This window comes from Zingiber officinale, chromosome 5B (genome assembly GCF_018446385.1).
Source record: "Zingiber officinale cultivar Zhangliang chromosome 5B, Zo_v1.1, whole genome shotgun sequence".
In the NCBI taxonomy this organism is placed as follows: domain Eukaryota; kingdom Viridiplantae; phylum Streptophyta; class Magnoliopsida; order Zingiberales; family Zingiberaceae; genus Zingiber; species Zingiber officinale.
In genome coordinates this window covers 38,586,632-38,593,481 of record NC_055995.1, presented here as the reverse complement: position 1 = coordinate 38,593,481, position 6,850 = coordinate 38,586,632, and positions in this window count along the sequence as shown.

The window sequence follows — 6,850 nt, the reverse complement described above, 5'->3', positions numbered from 1 at the left end:
TATTTTCTGTTTATTAACTACTACTTAAATAAATTCCATTCTTCTGTTAATCAGTAACTCCCGCTTGGGCACCTGGTCAGCCGAGACAACTTAAGGCTCTGCTTAACCGGAGGTCTCCGGTTCGAACCTCGGCTTAATTTCTTTATTTTTTGCAACTTGTTTCTTTTGGTAAAAATATCAAACGAACTCTAAAAATTGCATAAAAATACTCTAAAAATTTCTAAAAATCTCTAGAATATTTCTAAAGCATTTCTAAATATTTTTAAGTGCTATTAGGACTCGGAATGAGGAAATTTGGGTCGTTACAGTGTAACAGGTATATTTTCCTAGGACTAACCAACAATTGGTTTCAGAGCTAGGGTTTGCCTCTGTGTGTTTAGAATTCAAATAGGTTATGCACATATCATACATAATTTAGGCAGGATAATAGTAGGATGTGCTAATTCTTTGGTTGCAGGCTCCAACTATTATGGCTTATTGATGTTGTGTGTGTTTGGACCCTTGGACATGTCAAGGGCAATATTTTGTGTGTGCATGATTGTATGTAACTAATACAGCAGGAGCTGTATTAGCCCTAGGATTTTAGAATTTTATTTTCGATCTAGATTACATGTACATTCCCTCATGGAATATATGATCGATATATGTAAAATTCTATTTTTGTCACGGATCGGATTCTTGCGAGGCGTGGTACTTATGGAGCACCAGAGGCGCAGCGGAATAAGAAGCAAGATGGATGTGATGACTCGACCCGATGGCGGTGGCTAAAGATGGCAGCAGCTAAGGTTGGAGCACATGGAGGACAGTAACAGAAAAATGCCATAATAGTTGGAAAATAATTTCCATATTTATTGCTTTTATTTACTTTAATGTGTGTGTATGCATGTGATGTATGCTAGGATAGTTTAAAATTTCTCACTTTAAATAACTAAGTGGGAGAGAGATTTATTTTAATAAATTCCACGGTCTCCATTACTGGTTTGTAAGTGATGCAAACAAACTTGCGTGTTGACTCTGAGTGCCTTCCTCCATATCGAATGAGTTTGTTTGCGGATCACTTGATCAAACTTCCATTTTGGATGACTATAGGAAATTAATTAAGAGTGTGTGATCTTCCCCATCGGAAGGGCACAATCTTATTAATTAAGACTTATTACTCGGAATCAAGAGAAACATAACATTCATTTCCCCAATAACCTAACTCTGTCTCAAAGGGGTGAATTGTTAGTTTCCACTCACAACTGTTTTTTATCCCTTATTCAATTTTTTTTCTTTTTTTTTCTTGGTGCTATAGAGGCACTAATCACAAATGCGAGATGCATATGCATGAGATTTAGATTTTTCCAAATAAGCTTCCATGATCCGAGGTATCTAGTAACCAAAATGTAAATAAGGAATCACTATGGGAATAAAAGTACTAAATAATTTGATGAATCATAACTATTTCAAAAATATCTCTACCATTCAAGCTTAAGTACTTAAGTATAGTGAAAATAAGATCCTTAAGGTTAAGCCAAGACTTATACCAAACTCCGTAGAATACTTAGCTTATTTCATGCTACTAATGATAGAGAAAGAAGATACACCAAACATACTAACACTATCCTGACAACACATGAACTAAGAAAATGCTAGACATTTTACTATCGGACAAGTAGCAGAAAAAGTAGAAGGTTTGATGTTCTCAAATATGCCTCAAAACTATTTTTTTTTGTAAGTAAGAAAGTGCAAATGAGATACAAATAGAAATATGAAACTAATAAAATGTGAATAAACAAAGCAGACTAATAAAATATACAGAACAGAAAAAAAAATAAAATATGTAGAAAGAAAAGAAAACTTGACTCGACTTAGGTTGTGCAGACACAACACTCCCCCAGACTTAAACTTTTCATCATCCCGATGAAATCAATACGGTGGCAGTTGTGGGGGATAATGTAACGCCCGCCCCTCCATTACTACTCTAAAGAAGGGACGGGATTACTTACTTAAATATACATACATGTATATGCATATGAACTCATGGCAGCGGAAGTGGGTTGTCTAAAATTTAATTTGCTCATATACATATGGACTAAACATGACATGTGAACCATATCATCATATAACATAGTAAACATGTTTAACATACTAATCCTTCAACATAACATGTAACTTGATTTATCATCAACTACTTAACATAATTCATGATCTCATAAGCATACCAATATGAACAATAAAACATAAGAGCATAATCTATCCATGCTAGTCCAAGTAGTTATCAAACATATAGTTAATCATGGTTCACATAAGGTCAAAACATATATATAAATTCTGAACACAAGGATCTATTCCACCATGCCACTGCCACACACATTCTTGCCCTTCCTGCTGCTCCTCTTAGCTTAGCCACTCTTTTCCTTTTTCTGCAGTACAAGGAAACATAAAATTATAAGCACATAGGCTTAGTAAGTCCCTTTCCTACTCACAAAAACCACAACTCATGCGTAAACATAAAATCTTATCATAGCATGTGAGAGTATAAACATAAAATCATATCATATCATGTGAGCACATAAACATGAAATCATATCCTATCATGTGAGAGCATAAACATAAAATCATATCATGTGAGAGCATAAACATAAAATCATATCATATCATGTGAGAGCATAAACATAAAATCGTAACATGATCATATAAGCATCATAGACATATTTTCAAAGCATCTTACATAATCATAAGAAAATCATATAACATGAACTTGTAGATGCAAGATGTTCTTTTGAAAACATGTATCATGAAATGAATATATATGCAAGATGTCCTTTTGAAAACATATATTATATACATACTTAAACATAATCTCAACATGAGGACCCGGCTTGTACCACATACATACATAAATGCGCGCATCCTAAATAGATCCAAGGTAGCTAATCTTGAACCTACTAGGAACTAGGCCCGTTTCATAGACCATCGACCTAGGGGCAACTTAGGAGCCCATCCCTTTTACTAGGCCCATTTCATAAACCATCGACCTAGGGGCGCTTATGGAGCCCACCCTTGGTACAAGCCATACAAAAGTAAAATAGCATATCATGTTTCTTATCATATCATACATATCATGTTCTTGTCATATCTTGGCTTATCATGTTCTTGTCTTATCATGAAGAGTGCTCTTGATCCCAACTTAAGGGAAGCATCTCTTAGGCTTTTCATCTTACATAAGCCTTTCATAAACATATCATGTCCTTGTCATATCATGTAACATAGCATGTTCTTGTCATATCATGAAACATAGCATGTTCTTAGCATATCATGAAACATAACATGTTCTTAGCATATCATGAAGCATAGCATGTTCTTGTCATATCATAGCATAGCATAACATACATAACATAAAGCATAACCTAAGGAATCATAACATGATGGCATGTGTGTACATAACATAAAGCATATCATAACATAAAAGTTCATACCATATCATGTAGAATCATTATCATGCATGGTTAGGGTTTTGAACTTCCTACCAACCCTAGAACCTAACTTGGTCGAACCATCAAAAACATGAATCCTAGGTTTTTATGCAACATAAAACATGGAAATCAAATACCTAAGTTCTCATAACATTTAATATAACAAGTGAGTCCCTTAGGAACCCTAGGTAGCTTCCTAACCTAATTCCCTTGTCTTGGCCGAAACTTGTGAGCATGCTTCTTGGGTTTTCAAGTAACATAAAACATGGAAATCAAATACTTAAGTTCTCATAATACTTAACATAGCATGTAAGAGCTTTAGAGACCCTAGTTAGCTTTTAACCTAATCCTTTCTTTTTTTTTCTTCTTGGCCGAACCCTAGTAGCATGGTTCTCAATCTTTTTCTTCAACATGAAGCATGAAAATCTTAAACTAACATCATATAGTGGGTGACATATAATGAGGATTCATAAACAAGCATAATTAGATTCTAAAACTTCCTCTAATTCCTTTATTTCTTCTTGGCCGAAACCTTATGAGCATGGTTTTAGATCTTTAATCAACATGAAACATGAAAACTTTAATCTAACATCATGTAGTAGGTTACAAATCATAAGGGATCATAAACAAGCATAGTTTTCATTTAAACTTTTTCTAAACATCTTTATCTTTTCATGGCCGAATCCCTAAAGAGCAAGGTTCCAAGATCTAAGCAACATCAAACATTAAAAACCTTAACCTAACATCATGTAGTGAGTTACAAACCATAAGGGATCATAAACAAGCATAGTTTTCATTTAAAACTTTCTCTAACCATCCTTATCTTTTCATGGCCGAAACTTCAAAGAGAAAAGTTCCAAGATCTAAGCAACACCAAACATTAAAAAACCTTAACCTAACATCATGTAGTGAGTTACAAACCATAAGGGATCATAAACAAGCATAGTTTTCATTTAAAACTTTCTCTAACCATCCTTATCTTTTCATGGCCGAAACTTCAAAAGAAAAGTTCCAAGATCTAAGCAACATCAAACATTAAAAACCTTAACCTAACATCATGTAGTGAGTTACAAACCATAAGGGATCATAAACAAGCATAGTTTTCATTTAAAACTTTCTCTAACCATCCTTATCTTTTCATGGCCGAAACTTCAAAAGCAAAGTTCCAAGATCTAAGCAACATCAAACATTAAAAATCTTAACCTAACATCATGTAGTGAGTTACAAACCATAAGGGATCATGTACAAGCATGGTTTACATCTTAACTTTCCCTAACCTCTCTATTTTTTTTATAGCCGAAACTTAAGAAGCAAAGTTCCATCCTAAGTTTTTCAAAACATTTTTTTTTAAAATAGAAAACGTAGGAGGCTACTTGTACTACAGGTGAGGGGGATACTTACATCCTCTCGCTTGATTTACTAGGTGAAGTAACCTTGCTTGGGAAGATTTCCTAGAGAGAAAATCCTTTGGTTTGGGTTTCGGCAATGGTGAAGAGAAGAAGCTTGATTTCGGTGGAGAGAAGGAGGAGGAGGAAGAGAGAGCAAATGAAGTTTTCCTACTCATTTTCTTATTTATTTTCAATGAAGGAAGAAGGCAAAACCAACTTCTCATTGAAAGAATAAGAAGAAAACTTTAACTTTTCCTTCTTAGTGAAGGGAGTCTTCTCTTTCCCTACCTTTAACTACAATTTCCCTCTCTTTTATAATAGCACACCCCTGCTGGGGCTACTGGTTATGACATAGAACCACTTACTAAGAGGTCGAAGGTTCAAACCTTGGTCATGCCTCTTTTTGGTTCCATTTTTCTTTCATTTTTGGAAATATTCATATAAGGCTTATTCTAATCATGCAACAATTCTTATAAAAGACTTAGGGATTCCTATGGGTGTTACAGATAAGGGGGTCCCCGATGTGCCGGAGGGAAATCTAGGCATACAAGGAAGATGGCCAAGGTGTTGATGATATTGATAAAGGGTATCTACTTGTTGTCTAGTAATATCCATATCATCCATTAAATTCCTCATTCTTTCCTGGTCAACCTCATAGTCCTGATCAAACCCTGTCACCTGACTACGGAAGTCCCTAGTAAACTAAAAATGATCCTTTACCTCCCTAAACTGGTCGTCAGATAACTTGAAGTGACCCTCCAACAATCATTGTTGGGTATCTTGCTTCTCATGAAGGGAGTCAAAGGAGGCACGGAAGTCATAAAAATCAAATCTAGAGGGTCCCGTACCATAGGCAAAAGAGTGCCTAGGAGGTTCCGGATATCCGGAAGGTTGTAGGAATCTTGATGCTGAGAGCTCTTGGTGGTACTCGGTTTCTTCTATAATGGAGGGAAAAGTTTCGGGGATTAAGTCAGTAATTATCCAGTTCGTGGGGTTGCGAACTGAAGTGCGCTCGGGGCAAGGAAGGGGTAATGGAAGACTATTGTTCCTTGTGAAGGTAAACTCATTCTCATCCCGATAAATCATCTTCATTGCAAGATAAGAATCGATACCGATCTTGTCATTACCATGAATAACCTCTAATCCATCAAGCTCACAACCCAAATTGAATGTATTTAGGTGATCAATCCACCAAACACTATCATCCCCGAAGATGCTTTAGCTGCCCTCAACAAATTCTGTAAGAAATGAAACCTAGAATCAAAATCTACTTTATTCAACATCGCCCAAAGAGAATAGAGTTCTACCTTTCTAACCACCCCATCACTCTCTCCTCGACCAAAGATCATTTTGCTCATCACTCGGTGAAGGTATCTAAAGGTCGGGTTGTGCATGCGGGATGCCTTAGCTCTAGAGGGTTCATAGGGGTCCTTTGATCCGGTTATTGACATCCAAAATTCATTCCATCTAATCTCATCATCAAATCTGTGAGCAGCACCAGTAGGTAAACCAAAACAATTATTAAAATCACTAAAAGTCCACCAAACTTCTTTATTCATCAACCTGAAAGTTATCACCCCTACATAGTCATCTTCAAACGAAAACTTAACATCAATTGAGTTCAAAAATTCAAGGACCAAGCGGGAGTAAGTCTGTAAATGGGCATACATAATATCGTTCCAGTCTAAAGAACTAATCATCCAACCTACGTCATCCCTAATTCCTAGCATCTCTAAAGTAGTGGGATCCATATATTTAGTGCATGTAATTTTTCTAGCGACAAGGATATCATACCTAGCTTTATGTTCATGATTTCCAAAAACAATATTGAACTCGTTTTCGTTACCTTTGTCACGTGCCACCCTTTTTCCTATGCCTTTTGAAGAAGAAGCCTTCCCCTTGCCTTTGTTGCCTCTCGGCACGTTTCCTTCGCCAGATCCACCGCTTTCTCGATGAAGTATCTTCAAGATTTGTGACATGATGTGCAAAGTGTAGGCGGAGATG